Source organism: Phoenix dactylifera, chromosome 1 (assembly GCF_051530095.1).
Source record: "Phoenix dactylifera cultivar Ajwa chromosome 1, Ajwa_hap1_PhDact_Kaust_v1.1, whole genome shotgun sequence".
Lineage (NCBI taxonomy): Eukaryota > Viridiplantae > Streptophyta > Magnoliopsida > Arecales > Arecaceae > Phoenix > Phoenix dactylifera.
In genome coordinates this window covers 60023866-60044902 of record NC_143190.1, presented here as the reverse complement: position 1 = coordinate 60044902, position 21037 = coordinate 60023866, and the positions used below count along the sequence as shown (strand labels likewise).

The 21037-nt window shown below is 43.4% G+C and overlaps 2 pseudogenes across 1 annotated transcript; both read right to left on the bottom strand.

Annotated features, from left to right (window-relative positions):
* Positions 1-10605: 10605 nt before the first annotated feature.
* Positions 10606-12702, bottom strand: LOC103697407 (UDP-glycosyltransferase 88F3 pseudogene; annotated as a pseudogene). The gene has a single exon (XR_015971860.2). The product of XR_015971860.2 is annotated as a UDP-glycosyltransferase 88F3 pseudogene (transcript).
* Positions 12703-13961: 1259 nt separating this feature from the next.
* Positions 13962-14786, bottom strand: LOC103697409 (anthocyanin 3'-O-beta-glucosyltransferase-like; annotated as a pseudogene).
* Positions 14787-21037: the final 6251 nt, after the last annotated feature.

Sequence of the window (21037 nt, the reverse complement as noted above, 5' to 3'; positions counted from 1 at the left end):
TTATCATTTGATCGCTTTTTGTGAGTTTGTGCCAATGCAGAAAATATTTTAATTTGAGTGCCAAGAACAAGGCTAATGTAAACTTTTGAAAACTTAGTGTTGGAAACAACATCTTTAGATTTAGAAATTGATTCTTGTTTGTTTCCTTAGTTAACATGCATAGCAAACTTTGACCTTTCAGAAGATAATCTAAGTAAGCCAATGGCAAGGTCTTTTGAGATTAAGTACATACTAGCATGAGTTGATTTTATATGCCAAGGATGGTTTCTTGGTATTCATAGTGCATATATTCAAAAGCATACCAAGTACACATTATCATATCTATGATCAATAAACAATAATGCCATGGATAATAACTATCAATCAAGCATATAGAGAATTCATAGAGTTATTCTTAATAAATTGATTAATCATTTAGCAACTTATCCAATAGTGAGTAAAGTATACTATAAATGAAATGATTTGATTATATTTTCAAAAGTATTTTCTATAGCACAAAATTGATCACTACTAGCAATTTTTATATCAAATACTAAGCAAAAATAATGATGAGATGCAAGGATTACTGATTTTTGTTAATAACTTTTCATAAGTATATTTTAAGTTTCTTTTGTTCCATGGGTATCTTGGTACACCTATGTGTTCATCCTTATTTTCTCATTTTGGGTACCCAAGCTTGCTTGGGTCCTTGAGAGTTAGGACATATGGTTCCTTTTGGAACCCATATCTGTTTAATATTAATAACTTTACCATTTGATTTAATTGTGTTAGAACGATAGGTAAAGTTGTTATGCCCATTCTTTTCGTTTTTGAAATAAGTTATCTTATTTAATGGTTTGTTTGGTGAATTAATAACCTTTTTCTCTAGAGATTTATTGTTAAGTAAAGAAGTCAAGCCAAGTTTTGATTTATCATAAGTACCATATTGGCTTTCAAACATCATTTTTAATCGTTCTGAACTTACGGTGAATTTGTTAATAAAAAATTTTAATTGATTAATTTCTTTACTTAAGTTTTGATTTTTTTTAATTAAGCTATGATTTTTCTGAATCAATTCTTCTGAAAATGACCTTAAGCTTTCATTTTCAGAATTTAGTTTCTTAAGATTTTTATTCTTTACAGTTAATTTTCTACATTCACTATACAACTCATGAAAAGCATTTAATAATTCATCATAAGAGAATTCTTCTTGAAAATCATTTGAGGTAAGAGTAGATTCAGATTTTACCTTGTCTTCTTGTGCCATAAAGCACAAGTCAGTTACCTCTTGTAGTTTCTTGGAGCTAATATCATCATTGTTGCTCCTAACCTTTATTTTTTGGCTTGACTCTTTCTTGGTCAAGGCTTTCTTCCTTTTTATCTCTTTCTTCCTTTCTTCTTGCTTTCTCTTTTTCCTTGTCTTTAGGAAGCTGATTTGCCTCGGAGTCGACTCGGACCTTATTGGAGTCGACTCGGCTAGCTTGGGAGTCGACTCGGAACTACTTGGAGTCGACTCGTTCACAGGGTCTTCAAGACTGTGTCTCTGCCTTTCAGACTGTTCTTCTCTAGGAGTCGACTCGGACGAACTGGGAGTCGACTCGGCTACTGTGGAGGATTCTGCAATCTCATTGTTAGTACGCAATTGAAACACATGTGAGCTAATCCGAGATTTATCATAAATAGTTTCTAAAGTATCCCAGATCTCCTTAGCAGATAAGCATGCAGAAATTTCATTAAACTTCGTTTCATGAATAGCACAATATAATATGTTCATAGCATTAGCATTCAATTGTGCTAAGTCCTTTTCATTAATAGTTTTAGAGAGTGTATGAAGGTCATTTATTATGATTTTCCATAAATAATAGTTTTGTGATTGAATAAAAATGCGCATGCGTGCTTTCCAATATGTGTAGTCTATGCCATTAAACAGTGGAGGCCTATCAATTAACTGTCCTTCTCCTAGAAAACTATCTATTTGAGTTGTCATGATCTTTGGCTCTTGATCGTGAGATCAATAATTAATCTTAGAGCACCTGCTCTGATACCACTTGTTGCCCAGTAGATACAACCCAAGAGGGGGGGTGAATTGGGTCTTTTAAAACTTTTAAGCTACTTCTAGTACTTTTTGATTAATTATGCTAAGTTGTAAATATGCGCAGTGAAAGTTAAACTTAGCAACAGTTTGATGTATAGAATGTGACTTGATTAAATATGCTTGCAACTAAAGGATGTGCAGATAAGAGTTAAGCAAGCAGTTTATCTAAGTAAGTGAGTGTGTTGGTTAGACAATAAGCAGAAGCATTACAAACACAAACAAACATATAGTGGTTCGGTGCACCCCAGCACCTACATCCACTCCCCAAGACTTCTTGGGAATTTCACTATAATCCTACAGATTACAGCCGGTTGTTTTACAAGCTCACAACCCAACTTGTTGTTTTACGAGGTCACAACGAACTCGGTCGGTTTTTCCAGGCTCACCGACTAGAACCACTCCGATTGTTTTCCCGGGATCACAATGAAACCCTTACACGTTGGTTTTACCCTCGGCTCACCAACAAACCTATCTCCGTTGGTTTTCCCTTTGGCTCACCAACAAACCTTACACCGTTGGTTTTCCCTTTGGCTCACCAACAAACCTTAACCCCTTGATTCAATCCCGTGATTGAATCAAGTTACAAGATAATAAAACAAAGTTTAAAACAAATCAAAGCTTCTTAAACAAGCAAATGTAATAATATAAACAAATAGAGTAAAGTGAAGTCCTCAAACGAGTTTTGAAGATGAAGGAGCTCGACTTCTTCTTTACTTGACCCTCTTCTGATTTGGCACGAAGTAGAGGATCACCGAGGCAGCACACTGATGGAGAGGAAGCTTTGGGATTCACTTGGAAGCTCTTCTTCTCTCTATTTCTCTTTGGATGGCCCTTTTTGTGCTTATGGGAGATTTCCCTTGTAATCTCTTTCCTAAATGTTTTCTCCCACTTCCATACCTTCTTCCCTAGCTCTCCTCTTGTTTTTATAGCTTTTGATGGCGTGGAAACAAGAATCTAGCCGTTAGAGACAAAAATAGAGCCGTTGGACACAGTCTGCACTTCCTGACAATATTACCGTTGGGATCGGAGTCGACTCGCGTGATCAGGAGTCGACTCGCCTGTTGCAGGAGTCGACTCGTGCTTTACTGGAGACGACTCGGCCACTGTTCCAAATTTGAATTATGGTGCATCCTCGACTGGGAGTCGACTCGTCTTAACCCGGAGTCGACTCGTCAACTTCTAGAGCTGACTTGGCAATTTCGGAGTCGGCTCATCCACTGAAGTTCGTGGATCCAATTTTGAATTTTGTCCTCTCGAGTCGACTCGACTGTCCTGGGAGTCGACTCGAATCTCAGAGCCCGAACTCCCGATCCTCTGTCTTCTGGCTCGTCCAGTCTTGGAGTCGACTCGAACTTCCTTGGAGTCGACTCGGCTCTCAGTTTGCGAAACTTGGTCTTCTGCCTTTTGACGTGAAGCTTGTCTTGGAGTCGACTCGAGCTGTCTGGGAGTCGACTCGAATCTCAGAGGCAGTAACATGGTTTTCTGTCTGTCGATGGTCGCACAGTCTCGGAGTCGACTCGTGCAATGCGGGAGTCGACTCGAATCTCAGAGTCCCAAAAATGCTCTCTGACTTTTTCTTTGTGTTCCGCTGAGAGTCGACTCTTGCTTTCTTTGGAGTCGACCTACCAACCATCGGAGTCGACTCGCGTTCCACTGGAGTCGACTCGAATCTCAGACCCGAAAACTGCTCTCTGACTTTTCTGCCTGTGACTCCTAGGAGTCGACTCATACTTCTCCGGAGTCGACTCATACTTCTCCGGAGTCGACTCGAATTCTACTGGAGTCGACTCGAAGACTGTTCTTTTGAATTTTTCTTTTGATTTTACTCCTCCAATTTGAATCCTTTGAACTTTAAACTTTGGGCCAATAAATTGTAGCTTTCTTCCAACTTGAGAGCTTTGGAGGCCTTCTTGTATTCTTCCAACTTGCTATGTTCCTTGCAAAATAAATATCTTTCTCCTTGCAACATAAACATTAGTATCTATACTTCAAGGTTTTGTGATCATCAAAATCAATCTATGAATCAATCTTTGGGTCATCAATTCTCATCCTAGCCTTCCAGTATGAGTAGTCGGATCCATTAAAGAAAGGGGGTCTTTGGGTGGACTGACCCTCAATGTGGGAAGATCCAAATGGAGTTGTCATTTTGATCTTTTAACTCTTGGGTGGAAGAGTTTAGGCTCTGATACCACTTGTTGCCCAGATAGACAACCCAAGAGGGGGGGGTGAATTGGGTTTTAAACTAATTTGAATAATTAAAACGATGTGGTTGACTAATTAAAAACTATTGCAAGTTATTTAATTAATGCTAAGTGCTGTGAGTGATGTGAGGGGAAGAAGAAGAGAGACAACCCAACACAACACAAGGTTTTATAGTGGTTCGGAGCTAACCCTTGCTCCTACGTCCACTCCCCAAGTCTCACTTGGGAATTCACTATAACCCCCTTGGATTACAGCCGGTTGTTTTCCAAGCTCACAACCAAACTTGTTGTTTTACGAGCTCACAACGAACTCGGTCGGTTTTCCCAGGCTCACCGACTAGAACCGCCCCGATTGTTTTTCCGGGATCACAATCAAACCCTTACACACGTTGGTTTTAACTCGGCTCACCAACCAACCTCAATCCCCTTGATTCAATCCCCGATTGAACCAAGTAAATACAAGTTGTAGAAAGAAACAGAAAATGAGCTTCTCAAAAAGCAGATGAAAACAATATGAACAATAAATGAAGTTAAGAAGCCTCAAACGCTTTTAGATTGGAGATGAGGAATGGCTTCTTAAACTTCTGGTCTCCTCTTGAAAGAGTAGTCGACTTGAATGCAGGAGAAGGAGGCTTTAATTGCTGGGAAGATGTAGTTGGAAGCAGTAAATGCAGATCTTCCTCTTTTTCGTTGAAGAGCACGTTGCAGAGTTTGAATGCTTGATTAGATGGAGTGGAATGGTTGTTCTCTGCCTTGCTACAGTCCTCTGTGGCTATTTAAGCCAACCCCCACGGAAACTAGCCGTTAGAGTGCTTTTTCTGCCCGTTCTGAACACTCTGCGCAGCCTGACAATATGATCGTTGGTGGGTTGGAGTCGACTCGCGCGATCAGGAGTCGACTCGGCTGTAGCGGGAGTCGACTCAAGCTTTTCCGGAGTCGACTCGGCAACTGTTCCAAATTTGAATTAAAGTTGCCTTCACGACTGGGAGTCGACTCGTCTTGACCTGGAGTCGACTCGTCAACTTCTGGAGCTGACTTGGCAATTTTGGAGTCGGCTCATCCACTGAAGTCCGTGGATCCAATTTTGAATTTTGTCCACTCGAGTCGACTCGACTGTCCTGGGAGTCGACTCGAATCTCAGAGCCCGAACTTCCGATCCTCTGTCTTTTGGCTCGTCCAGTCTTGGAGTCGACTCGAACTTCCTTGGAGTCGACTCGGCTCTCAGTTTCCGAAAGATGGTCTTCTGTCTTTTGACGTGAAGCTGTCTTGGAGTCGACTCGAGCTGTCTGGGAGTCGACTCGAATCTCAGAGGCAGTAACTTGGTTTTCTGTCTGTCTTGGGGTCGCGGTGTCTTGGAGTCGACTCGCGTATTGCGGGAGTCGACTCGAATCTCAGAGTTCATAAAATGCTCTCTGACTTTTTCTTTGTGTACCGCTGAGAGTCGACTCTTGCTTTCTCTGGAGTCGACTTGCCACCTATCGGAGTCGACTCGCGTTCCACTGGAGTCGACTCGAATCTCAGACCCGAAAACTGTTCTCTGACTTTTCTGCCTGTGACTGCTTGGAGTCGACTCTTACTTCCTTGGAGTCGACTCGGTGAACATCGGAGTCGACTCGCTGACAGGTTCTGAGTTGAAGCTTTTTGTCCTTCTGTCTGTTCTCAGTCGGAGTCGACTCGTACTTATCTGGAGTCGACTCGAGCTCGTCCCAGTGAACTTGATACGCTTGGAGTCGACTCGTGATACTCGGGAGTCGACTCGAGTCTCAGACATTGGTTCAAACAGACTCCTTAACTTATCCAAAAATTATGAACCAAGTCTTGGGACACTTAGACAGGATTTTCACTGAAACACTCAATTGAATTCATTAGTAATCAAAAGATATACTCAAATGCTTTGAGCTCATCAAAATCAAATGGGGTTTTAATCAATCACTCCACATGCTTCGAGTACTCCTGGTCGGCGCCCTTTGGGCGAACACCTTCTAGCCGAGCGCCTCTATTTGGCGCTGTCTCTAGTCAGCGCTTTCTAGTTGAGCGCTTCTCTGGTCGGCGTCCGCTGGTCGGCTCTTCCTATCCGAGCATCTCTACTTGGTTATTTTGATTGGGCGCCTCTTGGCGCTCTCTCTCTGGTCGGCGTCCTTTAGTCGAGCGTCCTCCTGGTCGGCATTCTTTGGCCGAGCATCCTCCTGGTCGGCGCTCTTTGGCCGAGCGCCTTTCCGGTCGGCGCTCTCTAGCCGAGCGCCTCCGTGGCGGTATGACTTGGGGTTTTTCCCCCAACAGTTATAACATCTATCTTACAGCTGGATGGCGCATTTTGATCATCATAGCGTACTGTGTATTATTGCGTTATCGATGCTTTGTCGTATTCCAGAAATAAGTGAGAGCTTGCCGTTTCCATGATAGATGACGTGGCAGCTATCCCCAATGGTACCATATTATATGATGCAAAAGTCAAGCTCCTCTAGTTATGGACATGTGGGACCCATTAATATTTTCTTCTCCATCTATCCTCTCTCTTCTCTTGGAAGACAATGCAGGTTCAGTTATAGCATTGCAGGCTTACGAGATTTATATTCTTTTTTTCATAGAAAATAAAATAAAAATAGAAATTTAGATTTTAAACGGATTTGAAACTTGAATTCCTTAACCATTATAACAATATAACATTACTAGAAATACAAAAACATGTTAAATCAAATAAAATATATTTTATCTAAATGTTCTTTTTAAGCAAGTTACTGTATTCCAAGAATTGGTTCTCAAAAAAGAAAAAAAAAAGCAGTCTATCCTTTTCTCACAATAAAATAAAAAGAAATGTACTTTATTTTATTCATTTGAAATTTTCAAACTTCACCAGATAAAATAATTAAAGATATCAAGAAGTTAAACATGAATCTGTCAATACTCATGCAATTTTTTTATAATATATATAATTCCAATTTATTACATAACGTTTTAAAAATAATCCTGTCAAACCAGTTGAACGGGTAGTTGTATGAATGATGTGGTGACCAAGTCTAGGTTGGTCACTTTTTCCGAGTTTAATAAGTACGATAATTGGGATAAGAAGATGTCTATTTTTTTATTAAAAATTACTATGATGGTAAATGGGCTTACAGGGTAGCTTTTTTTAGACAAAAACTATTGTGATAGGTCAACTACTAACATGAAAAAATTTTCTATGGCTCCATGATTATAAGTAAAAAATTATTTTGTAGGTCATATATTAATTCTTAATTTATCTTAGCACAGTTCCCTATCAAACAAAATCTATTTGCACATTCTTTTTAATTCTTAAATCCGACTAATATTGTGTTTTGAGGTCCTTGAATTTAATTAGTATTTATTTACTATTATTTTTTAAACTTGGCTCATTTGTACAGTTTACACTTGGTCATTGGGAAATTTCTTAGAAGTCATCAACTTAGCAAAAGTAACAATGTAATATAAATCTAATTCAAAGACTTCTTGCATTAGTATTACTTTAATGAAAAAAATAGAACGGAATTCATAAATAGTTGTTGTTTGATGGAGATGCATTTTAAAATAAATTGAGAACTAACATGCAACCATGTAGATAATGTTATATTTTTTTTTCATGGAGCGAAAGGGTTTTGTAATAAAAAGAGATATATCATTAATTTGTACGAAACCTTAGTTGATGTCAAATGTCGCCGATCCTTCCTTCGACCCTTAATTGTGCTGAGCCCTACTGTTATGAACGTAACTCTCGATCTATCTAAACTTTGGGCCCTTTCTTGAGTGGGACATGGTGGGTATAGAGTAGTGGATTGGAAATATAGCCCATCATAGAATTAAAAAAGAAAAATAAAAAGGGAAAATGTTTTTCTCCAAAAGGTCGTATTACAAGCAAGGTCGTATTATAAGCATCATTACCACCATGGAGTTGTGGAATACCTTTTGTGAAATGGAGGAACTAGTAAACTTGGATCGTTAACCAAACCCACGAAAGGTTCAAGTCACTGGCTAATTGGCGCAACCACCAAATGAAGCGGACAGAGTAAATTAAGCTTAGAAATATAATAACAGTGCCGGCTCGAGGCGACCGAAGCGGTCACCTAAGGCCCCCACCCACGGCTCGGTTTTTTTTTTTTTTTTGCTTAATTAATGGTAGACGGGGAGTGGGCGACAAATGTGAAAGGATAGCTGGGCAGTGGGCACTAGCGTCTGGCAGACGGGGACTGGGCGACGGCTACCAGGCCACACCCGTACGCCGCTACAGTGCATCCCCTTCGGCCCTTCATCGTCTCCCCGACGACAGACAGGGTCACAGGCTACTGAGGCTAGGCGCGTAGCGGCGTAGGCCCTGGGCAACGGCTACCGGCTACGACAACGTCGACAAGCAACGGCCAACGGGCATTTACTCTCCGGCTCCCTCCTTCTCTGCCGCTTGCGGCTTGCCGGTGCTTTCTTTTTAATACTGAACCTTCTCCGGTTCTCGGCAGACTCGGCAGCTCGGCTTGCAAAGCGCAAAAGAATCGGTTTTAAGCTTGGCTCTCAGTCCTCTCCAGCTCTCCTCGTCGATGTCGCCGTCCTCGGCTCCTCCCGTCCTCCAAGGCTCCAACCTCCGAGCTCCGAGCCTCCGGCCTCCTCGGCTCCGCTCGGACCGCTCTAAAGTCCACGGTCCACTGTGCTCCTCCTCGGCTCCGAGCTCTGGCCTCCTCACTCCTCAGCTCCGCCGCTCCGGCCTCTCGTCCTCTCCAGCTCTCCTTGCCGTCCTCGGCTCCTCCGACCTCCGGGCTCCGCGGCGACCGAGGCCTCCCGTCCTCTCTAGCTCTCCTTGCCGTCCTTGGCTCCTCCGACCTCCTCCTGGCCCAGGGAAGGCCCCCACCCACGGCCACAGGCCCACGGCTCGAGCCTTAGGCGACCGAGGCCTCCCGTCCTCTCCTTAGCTCCTCCGCCGCTCCAGCCTCCTCGAGGTCCTCCACTCATGCGTTAGCATCCGACATCCCACTTTCCAAGTTCCCAGTTCCCAGACTCCCAGTTCCTACTGGCCACTGATCCCAGGCAGGCAGTGAGCTAGTTTATTAATTAATTTTTGGTCCAATTAATTTTTATTTAGTCAAGTAAGAGACACTAAAATTGGTTATTTTTTGGTCCAATTGTAGATTGGTTGTGACTTCAGCGGTTCGGCACTATTCGGCCTCTTCTCGCCGTCGAGTTCGGCACTATTCCGCCTCTTCTCGACACAATTAAGTTCGGCATGCACTACTTGTCGGGACCCGAGTTTGTTTTTCTTAACACATTTAAGTTTTATCATTTTTAACTTTGTTTGTGGTATTTTTTTAATTGCTTAGTTTGATAATATTATTTATAGATTAAAATGTCTAATAGAAAATATGACTGTGGGCATAAAAAACTAAAAAAAAAAAGAAAAATTGATAAACTCATTCAATCTCAAAAAGGACCTCTAGATAAATTTGTTGTTACAAACAAACATAACATCACATCAAATTCGACTCAAGAATTAGCAACAGAACAGGCACCCGAAATAGAGTTAAAAAATGAGATTGCTAGTGAAATCTTATTTGCGGTCAACTATGTCTTAAGAAATATTAAATGGTTAGCTATATTATCGATTGAAAATAGTATTTTAATAAATCTTGAGTACAAAAGTTTGATTGATAATTTTGCATCTCAAAAAGCTAGATGGATTATTTTTAAATAAATTTTTAAAGTATTTTACACTTATTAAAAATTTATTATTATTATTATCTTAAGAAAGGTCTCTTTTAGTAGGTTCGTCTTGGGCCTTCAAATGCATTGGGCCGCCTCAGTATAATAAGTATATATGTTTTTTTTTTTTTTTTTTTTTTGCTTTGACATAAGTATATATGTCTTTGGCATGAAAAGAGCGAAAGTGTGGATAATAAGCTTCGATTTCTTTAATGACAGGGGCAACGTAAGCGATGACGAATCAAGAGGACAGTAGAAACAGACTAACTTCGGTCCGCGCCGTTTTGGCCCACAACATGAGCCTCAAAGTCAGAGCATATGTTGTCCGGATTTGTAGAAATTTCTCGGCTTAGGATAAATATCTGGCTTTCTTTCTCTTCTAAAATAATTTGCCATAGCCATGTAGTCTAGGCCTCCTTATAGATATGTTTGACTTAAAAGGCCATGTCTACGTCTATTCAAGTGGATTTAGAAAAATTAGAGTGTGTAAGACTTTGGATTCAAATTTAGTTTAATATTTAGTTTCTATTGAAGTACAAATAAAATAAAATATTCTGATACAAATCAGACGGTTACCTATTCATATTTATATTTATTTTTTTGATGGGCCTGGAGATGAATATGGATAATAGCTTGATGCACAAATTTCAAACTATATCTGAATAGGTTTGACCATTTAACCAGAGACATAACAAGCTTTCTTCAAAAAAAAAAACATTAAAAACTGTTAAAATATTAAGCACAAAAATCCAGTCATCCGCGTACTCCGTTGCCACCGTTCTTGATAACCTTCACCACCTCCACCCACGCCGCCTTGGACGACCCTCCATCTTTCCACGCCTCCTTGGCCTTCTCTGCCATCACCGCCGCTCGCTTCCTCAACTTGTTCCCTCCTTCCGACTCCATCACCCACCTCACCTTCGCCTCCACCTCCTCAGCTCCAACCAACTCCCTATCGTATCCCTCCACCGCAACCGCCAGGCCTATATCCTGCACCAACATCACTTTATTCATCCTCTGCTCCGCGTAGAGAGGCCACCCGATCAACGGCACCCCCGCGCACACCCCCTCCAGCGTCGAGTTCCACCCGCAGTGGGTCACGAACGCCCCCACCGCCTCGTGGGCCAGCACTTCCACCTGCGGGGCCCACGACTTCACCACCAGACCCCTGTCCTTGGTCCGTTCCAGAAAGCCCACGGGCAAAATCGCCTCCAGATCCGGTTCGAGCCGTGGCCCGGGAAACTTGGCCGTCTGGTCTCCGTTGCGTGGGGCCCGCACCACCCACAGAAACCTCTGTCCGCTTATCTCTAATCCGGTGGCCGTTTCCTTGAGCTGCTCCGCGGGAAAGGAGCCCATGCTCCCGAAGCACAAGAACACGACGCTGGCCTTCGGCTGCGAGTCAAGCCACGTGATGCACTCGTGCTTTTCTGATGGTTTCCCTTCGGCAATCAACGGCCCGATGCAGTAGGTGGGAGGCATCGGACGGTCGGGAAGACAGATACCGTCTTTCAGGGCTTTCACCGCCCGAGGTTCCAACGACTCGAAGCTGTTGACCAGAATCCCGTCGAATCTCGGGAAGCGCTGCAAGTGGACGAGCAGGGCTTTGTAGCCGTCGTCGTTGCGGTCTTGTAGGGGACCCGGCATATCTGATGCCGGGATCGGGTGGAGGCCGGGGAAGTGGACGGGGGCGTCGCCTAGGTCTTTGAAGCTGGTAGAAGTGGTGGAGTGGAGGGTCGGTAGATATAGTTCGACAGCGAGGCTGGTGGCGGCGGAGGGGAAGAATAGGTAGCAGGGAAGGCCAAGCGCGGTGGCGACTTCGAGGGCGTCGGTGCAGAAGAAGTCCACGACGAGGGCGCGGACGGTGGAGCTCTCGGAGAGAGATTTGATGAGGAGGTGGAGTTGGGCGGTAGCTTCGCGGAGGGTGTCGAGCATGAGGGACATGGGAGTGACGGGGTTGGAAGACGGAGAAGATTCGGGTTGGAGGGAGGCGGCAGGGACCTGGTGGAAGAAGAGGGAGGGGTGGGCGGCGGAGGTGGCAGCGATGAAGGGGGCGGAGGAGCCTTGCTTGAAGGGAGGGTCGACGACGAGGACGGTGACGGCGAGGCCGTCTCGGAGGAAGAGCTTGGCCAACTCCACCATGGGCGTCAGGTGGCCCATGCCCATCGCCGGATAGAGCACCACCATCTCCTTCATCGCTAGAAACTAGAGGTCGGCTAATAGAGCACCGAGAGGAAGGTATGGGAGAGTTGAGGAAGAGCTGATAGCTAGAGATAGCGTGAAAGAGCTTTCTCCAGTTCCGCGGCCCACCGATGGCACTATATATATATTATGGGTATAGAAAAGGAGACCGGAGTTGTGGAGAAATTCTTTTCCTCAACCTGGAGACCGATCAACAACTAAACTAGTAATAGAACGCGCGAACCAGCTGCGTTTATATTGCTTGTAATCCACGTCTGTGGCTGCTCTTAGAATATCCTTTTCGGAGTTCTACATATTTCTTTTCCCCGTTTCCTTTTTGATCAGGAACGTCGCGAACGATGTTGATGGAAGAACCAGCTCGAAACTAAAAGTGCAGGTTGGCGGTGAAAGAACAAGATGGTCCAATTAATGACAAGTAGTGTTTGTTGGGTGGATAGAAGATGAAGAGAGATGTTGCATCCGCGACGAAGTCAGCAGGATTTGGAACGCGATCGTATGGCGAAATTAGAAAATTCGGCTTGCTTTTCGTAAACGTAAGCAGTGACGCCCTGGAGAATGGAGCCACTCGGAAATTTCGGCGAGGTGTTGAAGGAAGACTTAGAAGCCGGTATTGGTGACTATAGAAAGTTCTCGCAAGAGATCGTATGCAAAACTGATCCTAACGCGGAGCATATTAGTCATTGGTCGATGACTCCAAGTTGGAGACCAAATCCTTGGTTTGGTTAATCTTTGAGTAGTAAAATAGCTCGAGTTAGATTTTAGAAAAGATCCCATATTCCTGGAGCCCGCCAAAGTGGTACCTTTGGATTTATCTCATGTCCATTTGAATTTGTGGAGGCTTGTCTTACGTGTTTTAAACGGAATTTGAGTCCAGAACAAATACGTTAGTCGCCAAGCTAGCATATATGCTGCCTTATTTGGCCTTCTTACTTAATCTTCCATAATATATGAATATTAAATATGATCGTGACGTCCTTCTGAAACATCTGTCTCCAAATGAAAATTCTAAGTGGAGATTCAATTTAAAAGCAAAAATAGGATTTATAGTCGTGATCTTAGATGCGTGGCCCGATCCTCCTCCGAAGTTGAAGGCTCTGATCAAATAATGAACACAATTAGCTCACAATCGAGAGAGAAAGAGAGAAAAGAGAGAGAAAAGAGAAAAAAAAGGAAAACTCGATCTTGGTCTAGCACTACAAAAAAATTTATCTTTTTCGGCTCTTTTTAGAGCCAATATCGATGCTTATAAGCATCGCTAATTTTGGCCCTGACACTTTTGAAATTGTCGCAAAAGCATCGGTAGGAAGAGAGTGAAATTTTCTTTTGCCTATGCTTTTTGAAAGCGTTTGCAAAATGGAAGCTTTACTGACGCATATATGTGTCGGACTATCTTGGATTCCGCGAACGCTTATAAGCGTCGATCTTTGCTGAGCAATCTCATATATGTACTCTTTGAAGAATTGGAAGTTTGTTGTCGATGAAGAAGTATGATCATGCTTAGAAAATTCAAGCTTGAAAACATGTTTCTTTTATAAACTCCATTAATGAGATGCTGCAACAAAAGAACATATAATCTAATCTGGGTTCTAATGATGTTTTTTTTAATAAATTATAATAAAGTACATATAATCTCATCAATGATTTTTTTTTACAAAGTACAATAAACTGCAAAAGATCCTCTAACCTCATCTGGGTTCCATATATAAATTACAAATTACATCACCTAACCCTAACCCCATCTTAGGAAAGCTCTGGTTGCCGAAGAATACCATGGCATCGCACGGCCGACGTTACACCTGTGACTTTTCACGCTCCTTGCGGCAAGCCATGAGCCCCTCGACCAGACGGCTCATATCTTCGTACGACGAGCCTCTCTCCGCCACCGCCTTCCTGCCCAATTCTACCAGCTCTCGCACCCTTCTCCTCATGGTTGCCACTTCCTCCCTGCCGCCAACGAGCCGCACCACTGCCCTCGCCACCGCGTTCGCTGGCACCACCGCCTTCTTGTTGTTGGCCATGCTCTTGATCCCCTCCCACACGGGCTTCGCTATCTTGAGCACATCCACTAGTAACTTTTCTAACACGAACTGCTCCGAGTGGGGGGGCCAAGTGGCCAAGGCCATCCCGCTACACACCCCCTCCATCACCGAGTTCCACCTGCTGTGGATCACAAACCCCCCCACAGCCCGGTGGGACAGGATCTCCGCCTGCGAGGCCCATCCTCTCACCACCAAGCCCCGCTCGACGACTCTCTTCTCATAACCCTTCGGCATCCACTCATCTCCTCCGCCGCCGTTGCTGCGCAGCGCCCACATGAATGGGTGGCCGCTCGGCTCCAGCCCAAGCGCCAGCTCCTAGAACTACTTGTCGCTGAACTGGCACAGCGTCCCAAAGGATATGTACACCACCGAGTCATCCTCCTCATCCAGCCACCTCTGGGTGGCGTCGCGGCCGCCATCCTCTTTCTTCTCCGTTGACAGTAGTCTGGCTCTGGCGAGGTTGACCGGGCCAACAAGGAATACCTTCCTAGGGCCCACCTTGAAGTAATGCTCGATGTAGTCGGGCTCGAAGGCGTAGAAGCTGTCGACGTTGACGCCGTACCTAGGACTCTGCATGGAAACTCTCAGCCGATAAATCAGGTCCTGTGCCGACTCCACCAAGTGGAGTAGGGGAACCAATGACCTACTCCATATCTCCTTGGCCTTGGGGCACTGCAGAAGTACATGATCAGTAGTCTCCTCGATATCCGTGCACACCGTACACCACTGAGTGATCCTCCCCCCTTGCCGGGCTATCAAGCACCTAGCCGGTAAGCACCCTCATGCCACTTCCTAGATGAAGAGCGTCACATATGGATGAACCCGCATCCTCCAAATCCACCCACCCTTTATCTGTCGAGCCGGCTCTATAGTTAACAACATCTGAAGATCCCTAGCTCGCACCCGCGACCGCCCTATCAGCATCCAAACTAGCCTATCCCGACTCTCCCGTGCAGGAACTGCTAGTGCCAGAACCATCTATGCCAACTACTCCCCGAATATCTCTCGAATCAATCCCTCCCTCCAATAACCCCCACCGGGCTCCAGCAGGTCACTGACCCTATAACTGGCTAACCTCGACGTATCCACCATGGTCGGCAATCTACTGATCGGCTGCTCAGTCACTCAGCAATCCTCTAGCGGATCGATGGAGTGACCATCACCAATAGCCCATCTGATCTTCAGAAGCACCAGCGCAGCTCTAGCACACGTCTCCCTCCAAATTGGTGAATGGTGATAGACAACTTGAACTCCGGGCACTAAAACACCATACTTGGCCCTCATCAAAAATGACCACATGCCATTAGGCTCAAGCACAAATCTAGCTGCGTGTCGTGCCGCTAAGGTCTCACGTCTCGCCACCAATGACTGCACCCCTAAACCCCATAACTGGTCGGTTGACAATCGAAGGAGCCTTGTTCAAGAGTCACCCAATAGAAGTATGCATTGGTTGTCTTAAGAGTCCACTTCGGTCTTGAGGCCTCGAGAAGTGTGTGCAGATCGACGCGCCCGTTCTGACCTGGGGGGAATAATCCGAGAGAGAATCCCAGAAACAGGCGAGAATAGAGTGGATATTTTCTTCATGTTTTCTACTTTGGAGTGAACGCAAGGGTCAACAGAAAAAGCTTCAAGCAAACTTTAAGCCACACACAGGAAAGGAACAAGTACCCAGAATTGGAAGGAAACCAGAACCACGGGAAACAACAGAGAATATAATGGATAGTGAAGTCCACCCTGAAAGCTAAATTATCCTAGAAAATTACCTAGAACTAATTCTACAAGAAGGAACTACTCACTGCTTGCTCCTCCATTTACAATATTGTTAAGCAAATCCTTCAATATACTGATGAAAAGTGCAGCCCCATGCCAATTCCGAGGCCAACGAGGAGTGGGACATCATACTTCTTGTAGTCCTGAGCTGGAGCACCGTAAGTTCCATCGATCAAGAGCTTCGGTAGGCTGAAGTTAGGACTGGTCATGATAGTTGCCATAAGTAGAGGAAAGAAAAAGAAAATGGAGGTACAATCCTTTCAATTGGTTCTTGTTGCGGGGATGGCCTTTGGCCGGAGCCTCACACAACAGCATAGCCCACATTAAGCTAGCAGAGAAAGAGGACTGCGTTCCTCCCGAGGTATTGTCCGCTTTGGGCGCTCCGGCCCTCGCGTCCAGCGCAGACGGGGGGAGACCACTGCCCTTTGGGTGCTTCGGCCCGCGCGTCCAGCGCAGACGGGAGGAGACCACTGCCCTCACGGTTTCGCCCTTCAAAAGGTGCCTCGAGAGGAAAGAATTTCCATCCCCATTTAAAGCACAGAACCTTTCCGCTACTAGCCGATGTGGGACTAAATTCAAGGCCCCCTCCCCCCCGCAACATAACCCCCCCAGCGGGAAGGTTCTTGAGCCTCCGCAGTCCTGAGGGGTAGTCAACGGTGGGAGGAGGCGCCCCCTACCTGGCGCGCCATCTGTTGCGGGGACAACCTTTGGCCGGAGCCTCACACAACAGCATAGCCCACATTAAGCTAGCAGAGAAAGAGGACTGCGTTCCTCCCGAGGTATTCCCCCAGCGCAGACGGGGGGAGACCACTGTCCTCACGGTTTTGCCCTTCAAAAGGCGCCTTGAGAGGAAAGAATTTCCATCCCCCATTTAAGGCACAAAACCTTTCTGCTACTAGCCGATGTGGGACTAAATTCAAGGCCCCCTCCCCCCCCGCAACAGTTCTAGTTAAATTCTTGCTACAAGTAGCGAGCCTCTTAAATCAGCTCCGGCAATGTGGCAAAAGTTCAGGCAACTCCAAAAGTTGCTAGTTACGACATTTACGCGGTTATAAGTTGGATAAAACTACTATCTTGACTGATATTCACCAAACTTAGTGTATACCTTTCTTGGGTGGTCTCATCTGTTTGAGATATCAAAGGAGAAGACAGAGAGTATTCAGAATACATAATATTTTGGAGTTGCTACAGCAGAGCTCTCCAACAAAAATTGGAAGAATGTCTTTCAAAAACAAAGTCTGTTTTTCTTTACAATAGTGACTGATGGACTATCCATATCTCCCATAGAGAACTGAACAGCCTTTCATAGAGAACTGAACAGACTCAACACTTACATGACACTTGTCTAAGAAACAGCTGGATGTGGGACACATACAGAGATATTTTTAATACATCAGAATATTCATTACAGCAAAGAAGTGCATTACATTTCAACACTCCTTAATGCACTTTCTTTACAACTCCAATCAACTCTCCAAGATAAAAGAACTTCTCTTTGGTGAGGGGCTTGGAAAATATGTCTGCTAGTTGATCTTCAGTTCTACAATGTTCCAACTGAATTTCTTATTTTTCTATTGCTTTCCTGATAAAGTGATACTTTATGGCAATATGCTTGGTGCGATCATGACTGACTGGATTTTTTGCAATGGAAATAGCTGATTTATTATCACAATACAAGGTTGTTCCTTCTTCTTGTTTTTCTCTAATATCTTCAAGGATCCTTCGCAGCCATACTGCTTGTGCTGTTGCTTTTGCTGCAGCAACATGCTCTGCTTCAGCTGAAGATTGAACCACAATTTTCTATTTCTTAGATACCTACGAGCATGCACTTGTACCAAGAATAAAAGCAAAACCAGAGGTACTCTTCATATCATCAAGACACCCAGCCCAATCACTATCTGTATACCCAAATAGCTTTGAGGTGTTTGCAGTCTTGTACAATATTCCATACTCAAGTGTGCCCTGCAAGTATCTCAAGACTTTTTTTGCTGCTCCAAAGTGATTCTGACTTGGACTTTTTATATATCTTAAAAGCAAACTTCCAGCAAACATAATATCAGGTCTAGTGATGGTAAGATACAAGAGATTCCCAATTAAACTCCTATATGCAGAAGCATCAACCTTCTTGGCACCATCTTCTTTTCTGAATTTCCCATTTGCAAATAAAGGAGTATGTACAAATTTGCAACCAGCCATGTTGAACTTCTTTAAAATACTTTTTGCATATTTCTTTTGGGAAATGAAAATTCCATCTTTCCTTTGGCATACTTCAATTCCCAAAAAATAATGTAGTAACCCCAAATCACACATCTCATAGGTTTGCATCATATCATTCTTGAAGTCTTGAATAGCCTTCTCATCATTGCCCTTAATAATTAAGTCATCAACATAGACTGAAACAATGAGAATATAATTTTCTTCTTTCATAACATATAATGTGGGCTCACTCTTGCTCCTCTTAAACCCTTTCAAGGTAAAATACTTATCAATTTCACTGTACTAGGCACGGGGAGCTTGTTTCAACCAATATAGGGCTTTTTCCAATCTATAAACTTTATTTTCTCCTCCTTCTACTAAGAACCCTTGAGGTTGCTCAACATATACTTCCTCTTCCAATACTCTATTTAAGAAAGCTGATTTAATATCTAACTGATAGATCTTCCATTTCTTTTGAGCAGCTAAAGCAATTAACATTCTTATTGTTTCATGCCTTGCAACTGGAGCAAAGTTTTCAGAGAAGTCTATACCTGGCTTTTGAACAAAGTTTTTCGCCACAAACCTTGCTTTGTGCTTTTGAATGCTCCCATCTTGATTTAGTTTAGACTTGTATATCCACTTGACACCAATAACTTTTCTTCCCTTTGGTCTATCAACTAGTTTCCAAGTGTTGTTTTTCTCTATCATGCTCATCTCATCCTCCATGGCCTTCACCCAAACCTCTTGCATCTTTGCTTCTTCAAAACTTTCTGGTTCTATGGCTGAGAATTGCATGACTCATATAGCTCACTTAAACTTCTCATTCTCCTTGGAGGAGATTCAGGAGAGGAGAGATTTATGAAGACAATGTATTACTTGAACTTGAGCTTGAAGGAGCTGATACTGTTTGTGAAGAAGTAACCGTATCATGCATCTCTGAAACTTTGTCCTGCACTTCAAAAATTATATATGGTGTCTCTTGGACTTTCTTTTCCTTCCAATCCCAAGAGCCTTTTTCATTAAAAATAACATCTCTACTAATAATTAACTTGTTAGTTTCAACATTATAGAGTCAATATCCTTTTGTATTGGAACTATATCCAAGAAAAATACATTTGTCACTTTTTTCATCAAATTTTTTTCTTTTTTCAGAAGGAATATGAGCATAGCAAATGCAGCCAAAGACTTTGAAATAGCTTACCAAAGGCTTTCTTCCACTCCAAGCCTCAAACGGAGTCTTATTTGGCATAGCTTTTGTAGGACATCTATTCAGAATATAAACAGCTGTATTAACAACTGCTGCCCAAAAACTTTTGGGTAAGCCTTTCTCATTTAGCATTGAGGTTGCCATCTCCACAATGGTCCTATTCCTGCGTTCTGCAACACCATTTTATTGTGGGCTGTATCCTGCTGTTAATTGCTTCCAGATGCCTTCATTTTTACAATATTCTTCAAACTCTCCTGATGTATATTCACCCCCTCGGTCACTTCGAATAGTTTTGATGCCATAGCTACTTTGCTTCTCCACAAGAGCCTTGAATTGCTTGAAGACCAAAAAAGTTTCTAATTTCTCCTTCAAAAAATACATCCAGGTCATTCGAGAATAGTCATCCACAGAGATAAGAAAATACCTATGCTCACTTAAGGAAGGAGTTCGCATTCGCCCACAGATGTCCGTGTGAATAAGCTCCAAGGGTGCTGTTGCTCTCCATGATGTCTGTCTTGGAAATGTTTTGTGGTGTTGCTTCCCCATTATGCATCCCTCACAAGGATCCATTCTTGTTTCAATCTCAGGAAGACCATGAACCATGTTTTTACTTTAAGCAATTTTAGTCCATTAAAATTCAGATGGCAAAATCTTTTGTGCCACAACCAGCTGTCTTGTAGTACTTTACTTTTCAAGGCAGAGAATGTTCCATATTGAAACTTTATGAGAAAATTTCTGTTTTTTTCCATCTTAACATTTGCAAGCACATGATCTTTGTTTTTTCGATCATAAATTCTGCATCCATGATTTCCAAAATGCATATCATAGCCATGTTCAATTAGTTGTCCAACACTCAACAAATTTTGTTGTAGATCAGGTACAAGTAGAACATCTTGAATGTATTTGCATCCTTTCTTGGTTTCAACTACAATTTTTCCTTTTCCTTTAGCTTGCACAACAGACCCATCTCCTAATCGAACCTTGGGTATAACTGTAGTATCCATGTCATGAAATATTTTGTCATTTCCTGTCATATGATTGCTGCAGCCACCATCAAGATACCAAGTATTACATTTTTCTGCAGAGGCTGAATCACAAGCAAAAAATAAATTTCCCTCATCATCTCTCTTCTGAGTAATTTGTCTGTACATTTGCCTTAAGTCTGCAATTTTTTTCAATATGTTCGAACTTCTTACGGTGACGACATTGAGGCTTCCCTTGCTATCACCTTGAAATTCTTGCTGCAGAATGTCCCGTGCCTCCTTTGCTGTCGCTGCACCAATGATCCTTGGAAAGATGACTGACGAAACTCCATTTTGAATTCTTGAGAGAGCTTTGGCATCATTCATTCTAATTGCTTCCAGTTTTTCTTTCTCAGCATTTGTGAGTTGGTTTTCATCTGCTAGTTCATTGTAACTTTTTTCAACGATGCTCCAGAGTCCCTCTGAGAGAAGCAAAGTCCTCATCTTCACTTTCCAGAAATCATAGTTTTCTCCTCCACTACAGGAAATGTGAGTTTTGCCGACTATGTTTTCCCGACGCTAGGAAAAAGCGTCAGGAAAGTTTGGCTCAGCGCCAACCTTTGCCGACGCTTTGGTCTAGCGTCGGTAACTCTGCAACAATAACGACGCTTTAGAGCGTCGTTACAACTTTG